The following is a 15,300-nucleotide window of genomic DNA, read 5'->3' on the forward strand; positions in this document are numbered from 1 at the left end:
AGCTATTTTGATGCTTTTCAGCAGATCCCAGATCAGGAGACGTTTTCTCTTCCTGTTCTGCCATTATTCTCTCCTATAGCCCCCCTCACCCCCCAATTCACTGCCATCGAGTCAATTCTGGCTCATAGCAACCCTACTGGGCAGAGTAGAATGTCCCTCTGGGTTTCCAAGATTGTAACTCTGAATGGGATTCTCTCTCCTATAGAATAGCTGGTAGTTCCCAACTGTAGACCTTGTGGTTAGCAGCCCAACATGTAACCACTACACCACTGGAGCTCCCCACAGCTCCAAAAGTTCATGAATAAAAATCCACAGAACTTCCAACTACTTCTCTGCAGACATAAATTGCATTTCCTTAGCCCCAGGGTTACAGGTGCTGACTCTTGACATCAGTGACGTACTCACGCCACATAAGTCCTACCATGCCCTCTTATTTTGCTTCTCATCTTGCAATACAAACGAGATCGAACTCAGACTTATTCAGGTGAAATGATTCAGCTCTAGCTAAGGTCTCTAGGAGGTCTGGTACACACATATTCTTATAATATTTTAATACTCTCTCAATACTCAATACTTTCTATTGAGCCCTTGGTATCAGCTCTTTTGTTCCTGCTTCTGAAATGGTTATTTTATACCCAGGGGAATGGCAAATCTGAGCAACCCCAGAGTTAGAGTCCACTGTACCTTATTTCTAACGTCACCAATGATATCCCTTATTCCATGTCCTCCTCAGAAACAACCAACATTATTTAGTGCTTTTTATGGATTATGTTTCATTCCACACCCCAGTTGCCATTGTCCTATCAGTTAAGATGGTTTCAAAAGCAAGCCACCTTAAACAATAAGAAAATGTATTTTCTCTCAACAGTAGTTCAGAGGGAAGGCTGTTCCAGGGGTAGTGAATTCAAGGACCCATCATCTCCTGAAGGCTTCGGTTTGTCCTGTGTTTGTTTTGTTTGGGGTCTGCTGCTCTCAGGAAAGGAGTGCTGGTGGCATGGTGACACATTGGGCTGGTCATGGCAAGGTCAGCAGTTGAAGCCACCAGAAAGATAAAGCTTCTGCTACCCCCAGGGGCAGTGCTCCTCTGTCCTCTAGGGTCGATAGGAACAGGACCAATTCTTCAAGGGAGTGAGTACTCTCAAGGTTTTGACTCAAGTCATCATCTCCCATGGGGGTAGTGCAGATCTCAGTGTCTCAGGTGGATGCAGCAATGCCTAGAGGAAGAAGCAGATCATCTCTTGAGGTGTTTCAACTGAGGATGAGACTCTTTCCCAGAAGCCCCTCGACCAGCTTCTCATTTGATGGGCCAGGACATGGTCACACGGCCAGACTTAAAATAAGCTTTAACCAGGGGAATGCGATCACCACAACTGGCTCAGGCAAATGAAGAAGAAACTCCTGGGACTCGTTTTCTCATCTAGAAGAAGCATTACTTCTTGAGTAAACTGGTCTTCTGTCATGAAGAATGGAGAACTGGTAACCAACAGGATGCGGGTGAGAAAACAGATGGATAACAGGGTGCTAAAGACGACTGTTCCTGTTCGCTCATAAATCCAAAGAGGTGATTTGTACCTGCACATTCGACAGAGAGATGCTAGACATTCCTACACAGTGTGTGGAGCCCTTAGCAGATCTCACTTTGGTACCCACCTCCAGACTATGGACTCATTGTGTCCTTGTGTGTAGATTGCTTCCCATGTTCAGAATACTGTTTCAGAAATTCAGCCATTATGGAAGGCATCAGTAGTGTTCTCTTTTGTTTTTAATCACCCAGCAAGGTATGTATTGTGTGGTGTCATGAATTGCATAGCATCCCCCGCAAAGGTATGTGGAAGTCTCCACCTTGTTCAGGGAAACAGGGTTTTTCTTTGTTGTCAGTTATTTTAACGACACCATACTGGAGGAGGGTGGGCCCTCATCCTTTCTGAGTGGTATCTTCTCAAAAGGGAGACACACCAGGGAAGACACATGCCATGTGACCACAGAGGCAGATGCATCTATAAGCAGCAAAAGGATTCCAAAGATTGCCAGCAGCCTCCAGAAAGCAGGAAGCATGGGTGAGTTCCTCCCCAAAGCGCCCAGAGTAACCTATAGCGGAGGCCCTTCCTGGGACTTCTTGACCTCAAACTCCCTGCTGTGGAGCCCATTCTGATGCGTGGCGACCCCATAGAACAGCGTCGAACTGCCCCTGTGGGTTTCCGAGACGAGTTGCCAGAGAAGAAGCCCTGGTGGTGAAGTGCTGAGGTGTTGGGTTGCTAAGCACAAGGTTGATAGCTCAAACCCACCGGCTTCTCCTCTGGAGAAAGATGAGGCTGTCTGCTCCTGTAAAGATTTATAATCTCGGAAATCCCATATAGGGTCACAATGTGTTGGAATTGACTCGCTGGCACTGGTTTGGCTTTGCTTTATTGCTTATTGACTGTTTAACTACTGGCATTTAACTGTGTGGACCATAGCAAATTACTGCTAGCATGGCAAATAATGGGCACTCCAGTCCAGTTCGTTTAATTGCGCACATGCAGAACCTGCACATAAGTAAGAGGATAATCTGCATTTTAAAGTCAGGAAAGGTGTGTGCTAGGGTTGTATTCTTTCACCATATGTGTTTAATCTGTATGCCGAGCATACTGTCTGCCAGTTTGTCATACCAGGGTGGTTTCTGTGCTGCTTTGATGGGAGACGGATAGAGAGCTGAGAGATCAAGAACTCCGGGGTGTTCAGGGTCCACAGGGATGACCCTGAAGGCAAGGAGTGTTCTGAGAGGAATTCAGGGGACCAGTAACCATCTTCTTTACCCCTCCCTCCTGACTGCACCCTCTGGAACAACTTTGTCTGGAGGTCTCCTTTCTTTCTTTCTTTTAAATCATTTTATTGGGGGTGGAGGTCTCCTTGCGTTCTGAGATTCTTGGGTTTTGCATCAGCAAAGGCACCACTGCCCCTGTGGAGATATTTTCCCCTCTGGTCTGACAGAGTCCTGGAAATCAGAAAGCAGAGAGGGACTGGGAAGTTTCCCTCCAGTTTGTGCTCAACAGGCTGCATAGCACGCTTTTGGCCTTGATGATGGGTGTCAAATCCAACATACCTAACTCAATCTCAGGTTTCTGTTAGAATTCCAGTCATCTCAGACCTCCGCAAACCCGGAGCTCTAAGCTAAACATTTAATTTCCCGGTATATTTAACTCATGTGGTTATGACTCATTGTTAATATGTTCAGCAGATATGCTGGCTTCCAAGCTGCCTGTCCAGAGTAAGAATTTTAATTGTTATTTTTAGTGATTTGCTCATGTCTGCATTCCAGCAGTCAGGCTTGGCTGACCAAAGCCATCTTGAAATATTTAACTTAGAATTCAGTATAGGACTAAAACACGTGAACTGTTTCTAAGATCTTTATCCAGGGACACAAATCCCTCATCAAAGTTAAGTTCTAAACCAAGTTATGGTAGGAGGTAGATGACCAATGCATGTTATGCATTAATATATAGGTAACAAATAAACATTTACACATCATGTTCCAGGAGGATACATGTTGTATATTTTACAAAATTAAAAAGAAACATTTATCTGGTGGGCCATCATTAGAAAAATTCAAGAATGATGTATGAGCGTTTTTCAAAAATGTAATTATCTTTTCATTCCATATTTCTATGAATTTTTGAAGCCCCCCCTTTTAGAAAACAAACCCAGAAAGCTGCTTACATTCTTTTGGGTTACCTTTCCTTGGGATGAGTACAAATATGGATCTCTTCCCGTCGGTTGACCAGGTAGCTTTCTTCCAAATTTCTTGGCATTGACGAGGAAGTACTTCCAGCGCTCCATGAGTTTGCTGGAGCATTTCAGTTGCTATTCCCTCAATCCCTGGAACCTTGTCTTTGGCAAACACCTTCAGTGTAGCTTGGGCATCTTCCTCAGTTCAGTACCAGTGGTTCTCGCTCACTTGCTACCTCTTGAGATGGTTGAAGATCAAGCAGTTCTTCTTGGTACAGTGACTCATCGTGTTCCTTTTACCTTTTTTTTTATTTTTATGCTTCCTGTATCATTTAGAATTTTGCCTATAGGATCTTTCAATTTGCAAGAATCAATAGGCTGTTTCCTTCAGTGCTTTCAGCTTGAGCGGCTGAGTGTATTGTTCCGTCTTGGTGTTCTAACTCCACGTCTTTACTATTTCATTATACTCCTTTGTCTTCTCAAAGTTCCCTTTGAAATTTTCTGTTCAGCCCTTGGACTCCATCACTTCTTGCATTTGCTTTAGCTACTCTGCACTGAAGAGTACGGTTCAGAGTCTCTCCTGACATCCACTCTGGCCTCTTCTTTTCTTCCTGTCTTTGTAATGACTTCTTGCCTCCTTCGTGTACGCTGTGCTTGATGTCATCCCCCAACTCGCCCGGCCTTCAGTTGCGTGTTAGAGCGTTCTTGAGACGGTGTCTGCATGCACGTAGGATGGGCTCAGGGTCGTCCGTCAGCTCTCGTGGACTTGCTTTAGTTTTCCAGCTTCAGCCCGAGCGTGCATACGAGCAGGGGTGGTCAGTTCCACAGTTGGCTCTTGGCTGTCTTTCGGTTGCTGACACTGAGCAGCTCCCTCGTCTGTCATTCCTGAGCATTCCCTCTGGGGAGATCGACATTTTCGTCATTGTTTATCTTGTTGAAAAAAGGTATTTACATCGAAGAAATGTTTGGTCATGCAAAATTTTATCATACAATCTCCAGTTTCATTTCTATCATCAAGGCTGATTTTTCAACCTCTTGCTTCCTTCTCTTTGTTTCCCACTTTGACCTTTGAGTTACCAGTAATTATCAGCGTGTCTGTAGTGCATTGTTGGATCAATTTCAGAATTCTTCAATTTCTTCATCATTGGCTTTAGTGATTGGCGCATATATTTGAATAGTATTAGTATTCATGTTTTCCTTGTAGGGAGTGTAGATATTATCCCATCATAGTAAGCATTGTACTTTAAGATAGACCTTATTATTATTATTATTAATGATGAACATAATGCCATTCCTCTTGAACTTGTCATTCTTGGCATAGAAAACCCATGATTATCTGATTCAAAAAGGCCAGTAACAGTTTTCGTTCACTCATGCCTAAGATATTGATCTTTATGCATCCCATTTTATTTTTGACAACTTCCAATTTTCCTAAATACGTGCTTCATACAGTCCACATTCTGATGGCTAGTAGAGGTTTGCAGCTGTTTGTCCTCATTTCCAGTCATACTCCATCAGAAAATGATCGTTCCAGGAAAATTTCTACATCCAAGTCTTTAAGGCCATAAATAAATGGCATGGGGGCCACATTGGACCTCCTCTGGGTTCAGTAAGAAGAAGGAGCATCCAGCCCCACAGTAGGCCAAGGCCAATTGCCACAAGGAAGAGTTCCGGCATGCCTCGATCTTCCATCCATTCTTTCTCCCTCTTCTGACACTAACTATTCTTCCCAGGGCACTCTACCCTGCTGGGTTTGATAATCTCACAGACAATATTCACAGTGATGGGGGTTTATTAGTGACATTAACAGGTCACCATAAATCAGAACAATAATAACAACAACATCAATAGTTATAATAATAAAATACAGCCAGCAATCAAATCTCTCCCTGGTGTTCATCCTCTCAGCCACATAGTCCTTTGGTCTCTGCCTCATTTCCTGGGTTGGGGAGCCTGCCACTCTACCACTGCCTCCCAGCCTCAGTGTTGCCTCTCTGCTCTGCCTCATGGTCTCAGCAGTATGATCTCTGGTATCTCTGCTCCCTCTGGCACTTCAGACAAGGATCTCACACATGCTCCAATGATGTCTGTTCTTTCTTGATGGTCACAGAATTCTTTTTGTTCCTGATTTCTTAAAATTAAAAAATCATTTTATTAGGGGCTTTTACAGCTCTTATAACAACTCATACATCAATCGTATCAAGCATATTTGTGCATACGCTGCCATCATTATTTTCTAGACATTTGCGTTCTATTGAGTCCTTGGTATCAGCTCCTCTTTTGTTCCTGCTTCTGAAATGGCTATTTTATACCCAGGGGAATGGCAAATCTGAGTAATCCCAGAGTTTTTATTTGTATGCTCCTTATTTGCATGCTCCCACCCAGTGACTACAAAGACTGTGGATAGAAGCATCATTCTAAGCAATTTCACATCACCACAGCCTACACTCTTCTCTTCCGCAGTTGTATTCCAGCGTGAGGGGCTCATCTTCCAGCATTATATCGGATAGTAGCCCACAGCTGCTCACAAGGAGTTCAGTGGCTATAACCTCAGATGTGGGCCTCCTCTTTCTAATCTGTCTCCATCTAGACCAGTGGTTCTCAACCTTCCTAATGCCATGACCCTTTAACACAATTCCTCATGTTGTGGTGACCCCAATCATAAAATTATTTCTGTTGCTACTTCATAACTGTAATTTTGCTACTGTTATGAATTGGGCGACCCCTATGAAAGGGTCGCTCAACTCCCAAAGGGGTCGAGACCCACAGGTGGGGAACTGCTGATCTAGAAGTTCTGCTGGAACCTGTCCCCCATGGGTGAACCTGCTGGTATTTGACATACTGGTGGTGTATCTCCCAGTGTCACACTAACACAAAAGCCACCACTGTATGACAAGTGGAATAACATATATGAATAATACATAATAAATACTAGTATATGATGAATGGATATAAGAATATAAATAGGAATTATATACATGTACATATATGTACACATCCACATGCACACACAGAGGGCTTCAAAAAGTATATGAAAAATCAAATGACAAGATAATGGAATTTTTCCACAAATTTTTTGAAGCCCCCACTCCCTGCTCTATGTGGGTGGTGGTGGTGGTGGTGGAGGTGGTGGTGGTGGTGTGTGTGTGTGTGTGTGTGAAATTAGCCAAAAATAAGTGTGTTAGTCTGGGTAGACTAGAGAAACAAATTAATGAACACATATATGTATATAAGGGAGAGGCTTATATACAAGAGCATTTGAACATTGAGAAAACAACCCACCCAGTCCAGATCAAAAGTCCAACATTAGCCCATATATATGTCCGGCAGCAATCCATAAAGTCCTCTTCAGACTCACAAAACACATGCAATGATGCCGAATGCAGGATGATCACAGGCCAGTGGGTAGAAAGTCTTTGGATCCAGTGGCATTGTAAGCATCTCAGTGCTGGCAGGGGTCTCTGCGTGGCTTCTCCAGCTTCAGAGGTCTTGTCAGCTGCAACGTCTCCCAGGGAGTAGCAGAGAGAGGAGGTGTCTCCCACCTCCAAGGAGGAATTACCGGATTTCCCAGAATTCTCAGGAGAAGGCCATGCCCACACAGAAGCCTCATTGGCTATGACCCAATTGACAGAGTAGACTCCACCCATTCACTCTTAATCCTCAAATTGACAAATGATTATACATCTACCAAATAAGGTTCAACTGTGGCCTGGCAGGATGTCAAATATCCTGGAGTAATCCTTCTCTTGCTGCTGGATTTGCCAGTCAACCTCTAGAATATAATTTAGAAAGACAGTCTGCATGATATCTCCTGGTAAGATATTATCGAAATTACAGACTTTGAATGCAGCGAATCCCAACAGCCATTTTGTGTGTTTATTTGGGGCCAGTTTTATGGCTTCTGTAAAATTAGAGGTTGGTACCAAAACCGGACTCTGTTCCTCCTAATAGCTAAGGCAGATGCTGCACCCTCTCCTCCTCCTTGTCCAGTTGGGGCATTGTGGGAGGAGGATAAAGTCAGCCATTGCCTGTACTTCAGGCTGTCTGTAGAAAAGGTTCTCAAGAGACTGACAAAGGAGGTAAATGAAGTGTATTGTACCTAGGACTGGGAGTTTGGGAGAATGCTATGTGTGTGTATAATAGCTATATTTTAAAGATAATTTTTATACTTAAAATATTTTTAAACATTTTACTAAGATGCCTAGTCCATATTTTTGCATTTGGTAAGTCTGATCTGGAGAAAAAGAACTAGGTCAAACTCTAAAATAAAGGGCTAATCTCTTAACAATTGAAATAGTAGGCAAATTATAGGCAAGAAATTGATTGCTTTTATATTCAGCCTACATGTAGCACTACTACCCTGTTCCCCAAAAGTAAGACATCCCCCCAAAATAAGACCTACTCACAGTTTTGCCTCTTGCTGAAATATAAGACATCCCCCTGAAAATAAGACCTCCCTGAAAATAAGGCCCTTGAAGCTTCTGTAACCCTGGACTCTGGACCGTAGCAGTGGACACCGCTGCGCAGCTCACTGTTGGCTGCAGCGCAGCCGGAGCAGACAGGAAGTGCGAGGTCGCTTTTAATAAAACAATAAATAATAAATGTGTACCGTATTCTTCTTAATGGAAAAATAAGACATCCCCTGAAAATAAGACCTAGCACATCTTTGGGAGCAAAAATTAATACAAGACACTGTCTTATTTTCGGGGAAACAGGGTAGTGGTGTGGACAACTTCATATTTTTTCACCACATCGAAGATTTTGGCTGGCATCTGTATATCTCCCAACCCCACAACAACTTCCTACAGCATCAAAGCCTCTTCAAATTGGTAATCCCTAACAGGGATGGAGTACTCAGTAAGCAAGGGAAACCCAGTCTTACTTGTGCTTACTTACTAATCTATAGTGACCAATTTCACATAGATTTCACCACATCAAGCACAAATAAACCCCAGCTCACCGTGCTTATTGAGGAATCCCTCATGAAGGCCCCGGCCAATTGAGGACAGTTGGCCTAGACTGGTCAGTCCCAAGAACACCCAGTCATGGCTACACAGACAGAGCCAACTCTAAGCAAGCGACTTTTGTCTCAGTGCCACAGTCTTCTGTGCTTCAGTCCAGAATCCGCCGGCCTTGACTGACCTACCTGGCTCCCAGGAATGTGCGTGAGTACCTTGGCAGAGTTTCTAAAGAAACACGGACGTGGTGGTCTGCCGTCTGTTGTTGTTTTCATTTTTAGGTGCCAGCCAGTCTCTTCTGACTCATAGTGACCCCATGTGCAAAAGACCCCGCCCTGTCCTGCACCATCTTCACGATGTTTGAGCCTCTTGTTGCAGCCACTGTGACACTTTGTTGAAGACCCGTCTCCATGTTTTTCGATGATCTTCTATCAAGCATGATGTCCTTTTCTGAGGCCCCTCCTGAGACCATGTCCAAAATTCATGAGATCAAGTTTAGCCACCCTTGCTTCTAAGGACCATTCTGGCCTTACGTCTCCCAAGACAGATTCTTCCAATTAAGACAAGAACATTCAAAGGCAATAGAGTTCAAAGGCATCAGTTTTTCTTCTATCTTCCTTATTCAGTGTCCAGCATTTGCATGCATATGAGGCGATTAAATCGATCATGGCTTGGGTAAGACACACCATAGTCCTCACCGTGGCATCCTGGCTTATTAACACCTTAAATACTTTGCAGCAGATTTTCCCAGTGAAATATGTCATTTGATTTTTTTGACTGCTTTTTCCATGAGTGTTGGCTATGGATCCAAGTAAGTGGAATCTTTGGTAACTTCCCTTTTTTCTCCCTTGTCCAGTTGTGAGCATTGTTGCTTTCCTTATGTTGAGCTGACACCCAGGCAAAGGCTGTAGTGTTTGATCTTCCAAGGTTGTGTCGCCTGCAAATGGCAGGCGGTTAATGAGTCTGGCCCCAATCCCGACGCTACATTTCCCTTCATGCAGTGCAGTTTCCAAGGCTGTTTGTTCAGCCTGGACATTGAATGAGTATGAGAAAAGGACACAGCTATGCCGGATACCTTCTCTGATGTCAAACCGCACAGTATTGCTGTGTTCTGTTGGACCACAGCCTCTTGATCTCTATTCTGCGTGAGAACAATGAAAGGGTCAGAATTCCCATTATTTGCAATGCTATCCATAATTTGTTAGGCCCCACACAGTCAAATGCTTTTGTATAATCAATCCAACACAGGTAAGCATCTTCCTGGTGTTTGCTGCTTTCAGCCACGATCCATCTGATGTCAGCAATGAGATCCCTTATTCCAGGCCCTCTTCTGAATTAACTAGGATTTCTGGTGGTTCCCTGCCAATGTACCATTGCAACTACTTTTGAATTATCTTCAACAAAATTTTATTTGCCTGTGATCTTAATGATAGCTTTATATTCTGCATTTTATTGGATCACCTTTCTTTGAAATGAACACAAATAAGAATCTCTTTCTTTGGTAGAAGGAAGCTCTCTCTTGCTTTCTGTAGAAACCTGTTAATGGATGGAGCAAGTAGTTAAGTGCTCAATTAATGCACTGAAAAGTTGGCAATTCCAATTCATGTAGAAGTCCCTTGGGAGAGATGTGCTTCCGAAAGTTCACAGCCATGAAAAGCATGCATTTGAATTGTGGTGCTGGAGAAGAATACTGAAAGTACCATGGACTGCTAAAAGGACAAACTGACCTGTATTGGAAGAAGTAAGACCAGAGTGCTCCTTAGAGACAAGTGTAGCGAGACTTCATCTTAGATACTTTGGACATGTTGTCAGGAGAGACCAGTCCCTGGAGAAGGACATTGTGTTAGTCTGGAAAGAGAAACAAATCCACAGAAACTCATATGTATAAGAGAGAGTTTTATGTAAAGGGTAAGTGTATATTAAGAGAGCATCCCAACCCAGTGCTGCCCAAGCCCACAAGTCCAACATCAGCCCATATGTCCGACACCAATCCACAAAGTCCTCCTCCATCTCACAAAAAACACGCAATGATGCCGACTGCAGGAGGAAAGCCGAGTCAGTGAATGTGTTAGCATCTCAGTGCTAGCAGGGGTCTCCACACGGCTGCTCCAGCACCCAGGGCTGCATCGGGGTAGGTCCATGTGGCTTCTCCTCAGGGATGTCTGGCAGGAAGTCAGTCTTGCCAGCTGAAGCCCAACCATCAGAACGCAAGAGACCTCAGAATCAGAAAGGCGAGGCTCACTGAGCCATTTATCCCTCCACCCTTCAATTAACCCCACATGTGTTTATCGGCCAGGTTGGCACAATACACCTTCACTTTCTCAGGCATCCTGCTTAGCAAAGGGGAGGAGCAGTGAAAAGGGGAAGGCCCTCAACAAGATGGACTGACTGACACATGGCTGCATCCATGGGCTCCGGCATAGGACGATTGCGAGGGTGGCACAGGACCAGCAGTGTTTGGTTTTGCTGAGCATGGGGCCGATGTGTATTGGAGCCAACCCAATGGGGCTAACAGCAACAACATGAAGACGATGAGGACGGTGCTCGACTTTTGACGCAGACGAGGCTGTCCGGAGTCGAAATGGACTCAACAGCTGCAATTTTTGAAATGTGTGCTTGCATTACGCAGAGTTTGAAATGTCACGAGAATTACCAGAATATGACAGAAACACGCGTTGTCGGATAGATAGTGCTAGCGCATTTGCTAAATACGGGGTTATCACAAACATCCACTTTATAAAAAGCACACGATATGAAGGACAATTAAGCGGAACACAATCAAATTGTGCCTCTGTGCCTCTCAGTGTGTGTACGGTGAACGCACAGAGACAATCTGCTGGCTAGAGCCCACTGCTGCGTCCATTCCTTGCCCCCTCACCCCGCATGTCACCTCCAGGGAGACTGGCCTGCGATATATTCTGACTGCCACATCCTGGTCAGCATCTCTGAACTTTCTTGGTGGGATGGAAAGGACGGACAGGAAGGAAGTGGGCATGAAGGTGCTCAATAAGCACGCGGTGACTGCCAGAAGGAGGGAGTGTGGCTTCCAGGGGAGACGAGAAGCCAAGACTCCAGGAACTCAAGGCTGCGGCAGTGGACGGAGAGGGCATCTCACTGTCCGGTCAGCTGGGCTGCCCTCCCAGGTATCTAGTTGAGCAGCAGCTGAGTCCTTGCAGGACCCTCTCAGGCAAATGTGGTTGTGCCAGCATTTTAGCTGTATATACAGGGAGTGAATTTCCTCTTTATAAAATTAATTTCAATAACGTCATGGAACCTATTAATACATTCTTCTTATAAGTCTTTATGCATCACCAGTCTTCATAAGTCTGCTTTGATGGTCATCTCCAGTGTGGAATGCCTCCACTGCTGTCTTACTCCCTGCCATCGAGTTGATGCGGGCTCATAGTGACCCCACGGGACAGGGAACAACTGTCCTGTGGTTTCTGAGACTGTGACTCTTCACAGGAGTAGAAGGCCCCATCTTTCTCCCTCAGGGCAGTTGGTGGTTTCAAACTGCTGACCCTCTGATTAGGAGCCCAGCACTAACCACTATGGCACCAGAGTCCCTGATCGCCTCCACCAAGACGACCAATACGGTCACCTTTTCCTGAGTCTGCTGTACATTGACACACATTTTTAAAAAGAAATCATTTTACTGGGGGCTCCTACAACTCTTATCACAATCCATCCATCCATTCATTGTGTCAAGCACCTTTGTACATTTGTTGCCATCATCATTTCCAAAACATTTCCTTTCTACTTGAGCCCTTGGTGTCAGCTCCTCATTTTCCCCTCCCTCCCCTCCCCTCCCTCCTTCATGAACCCTTCATAATTTATAAATGATTATTATTATTGCATGTCTTACACTGACCGATGTCTCCCTTTACCCACTTTTCTGCTGTCCATCCCCCTGGGAGGGGATTATAGAGAGATCATTGTGATCAGTTCCCCCTTCCTCCCCCCACCTTCCCCTTACGCTTCTGGTATGGCTACTCTCAATATTGGTCCTGAGGGGTTTATCTGTCCTGGATTCCCTGTGTTTCCAACTTTTACCTTTACCAGTGAACATGCTCTGGTCTAGCCAGATTTGTAAGGTAGAATTAGGGTCATGATAGTGGGGAGGGGGGAAGCATTAACCAACTAGAGGAAAGTCATATGTTTCATCGCACCCTGACTGGCCAGTCTCCTCCATGAGACCCTTCTGTAAGGGGATGTCCAATTGCCTACAGATGGACTTTGGGCTCCACTCTGCACTCCCCCCTCCCCCATTCACAATGACATGATTTTTTGTCCTGGGTCTTTGATGCCTGATACCTGATCCTATCAACACCTTATGATCACATATGCTGGTGTGCTTCTTCCATGTGGGCTTTGTTGCTTCTCAGCTAGATGGCTGCTTGTTTATCTTCAAGCCTTTAAGATCCCAGATGCTATATATTTTGATAGCCATGCACCATCAGCTTTCTTCACCACATTTGCTTATGCACCCATTTTGTCTTCAGCGATCGTGCATTGACACACATTTTTATGTACCATAAATGGTTTGCTCTGAACTCAGCTAAAGGTTGACTGTTCAAACCTCCCCAGTGATACTGCCGAAGGATGGCATGGTGATCTCCTTCGTGGTGCTGCGTTCCCATAAAGATTACAGCCAATAAAACATGATGGGGCAGTTCTATTTCGGTAACACATGGGCCACCTTGAGTGGAAACTGACTCAATAACAAAGTTTTCTTTTTCTGTATTACTATACCCACAGACACCGTATAGTGTTGTTCTGTGAAGTGGGGGTTGTTTACATGCATGGCAATACAGACACACACACACATATATAAACTCACAACCTCCTTTTTCAGCTGCGATGTTTCAGAAGGCCTCTGAGGGAGTGCATTTAGATTTCATTCCTTTTATCTACTGAGTCTTTAGATGGGCTTCAAGGGGACCGTCTCCTTCATCACTCTGTATGTCACTTGAGTTGGGAGAACGTGTTTTTACACTCTTTTCAGTCTCTCCAGAGTGTCCAGTGTAGCCAGACTCTCCCTGACCGCCAAAGCCTTGGTTGTACTCTCTTCCCAACTCTGCATATGTTCTAACGTCTCTTTCATATAATTGGGTTCATACAGAAAGTATCAGGAACTCTCAGTGCTTGGGGGTAAACCTGGAGAGTCCTGCCTGGACTCAGGTCCAGTGACACAGAGGCAGTGATGGCCATCCGATGAGGAAGTACAGTCCTCCAGTTCTGTTTTACTGGATTTTCATTGCTCGCAGCCTGCCAACAAGGTCAGCTATCGAAACACAGCGAGCCGTTCTTCCAGCACTAATGGAAGTGGCAGTGAAGAGACTGACAATGCCAGGAAGGGTTTTGCCAGTGGTCAACTTTGTTCGCCGGCTCTCGAGGTTTCTGCTTTAGGTGCCACTGGGCTGGCTGCTAAGCTCGATTTTAGAGATCACTGGGGGAACTTATACTTGGCTGGTGACGTTTTCTAGGTCACAGTCTGGAGTGTGCATATTCAAATCTGAGCTTTTCCTGACAGTGAAACGAACTAGATTCTGCAATAGGTTCCTTGGGAAAGAGACCCCCACACGAGACAGTTTCACGTTAGCCAGCGCTTTGGAAGAGGAGATGCAGCTACTGGGATTTTAAGACATGTCTGTTGGTTGTGTGCCTCTCTCCTCAAGTTATTGTTAATGCTACAGGTTGCTTCTGAATAAAGATTTGAATCACGGTGCTGGTGAAGATCAGGGGAAGCACCGTGGACTATCCGAAGAGTGAACAAACCTAGCTGGGAAGAAGTACAGCCAGAATGCTCCCCAAAAGCAAAGATGTCAGCACCCATGAAACACACACCTTTCCTCTAGCTCTTTAATGCTTCCTCCCGCCACCCCCCCACTATCATGACCTCAATTCCACCTTACAGATCAGATTAGACCAGAGCATGCACATACAGATAAGAACCCGCAACACAGGGGATCCAGGATAGATAAACCCCTCAGGGCCAACAAGGAGAGTAGAGATACGAGGAGGATTAGGGGAAGGTGGGGGGAGAAAAGGGGAATCGATCACAGGATCAATCTATAACCCCTTCCCAGGGGTACGAACAAGTGGGTGATGTAAGATATGTAAATAATAATTTATAATTTATCAAGAGTTCATGAGGGAGGGAGGAAGGGCGGGGGAGGGTGGGGGGAAAATGAGGAGCTGATACCAAGAGCTCAAGTAGAAAGAAAATGCTTTGAAAATGATGATGGCAACAAATGTACAAATGTGCTTGACACCATGGATTAATGTATGGATTGTGATGAGATGTAAGTGCCCCCAATAAAAGTATTTAATAATAATTTTTAAAAAGGCAATAGTGTCGAGATTTTGTCTCAAGCAATTTGCACACGTTATCAGGTGAGGCCAGTCCCTGAAGAAGGATGTCACCGCTTGACGAAGTGGAGGGACTGGGAAAAAGAGGGTCCAGGCGATGACTTCCCAGGGGCTGTGACACTGGGCTCAAGGACAAACCCCACTGTGAGGATGGCCGAGGATGGAGCAATGCTTCATTCTGTTGTACGTAGGGTCACTGTGCCTCAGAGCAGACTCAACGCCGCCCCACCCCCCCACCCCCAGCGGATGGTGTTGAATAGACGGG

Source organism: Echinops telfairi, unplaced genomic scaffold (assembly GCF_000313985.2).
Source record: "Echinops telfairi isolate 266 unplaced genomic scaffold, ASM31398v2 ScPeMD7_1;HRSCAF=3_0, whole genome shotgun sequence".
Lineage (NCBI taxonomy): Eukaryota > Metazoa > Chordata > Mammalia > Afrosoricida > Tenrecidae > Echinops > Echinops telfairi.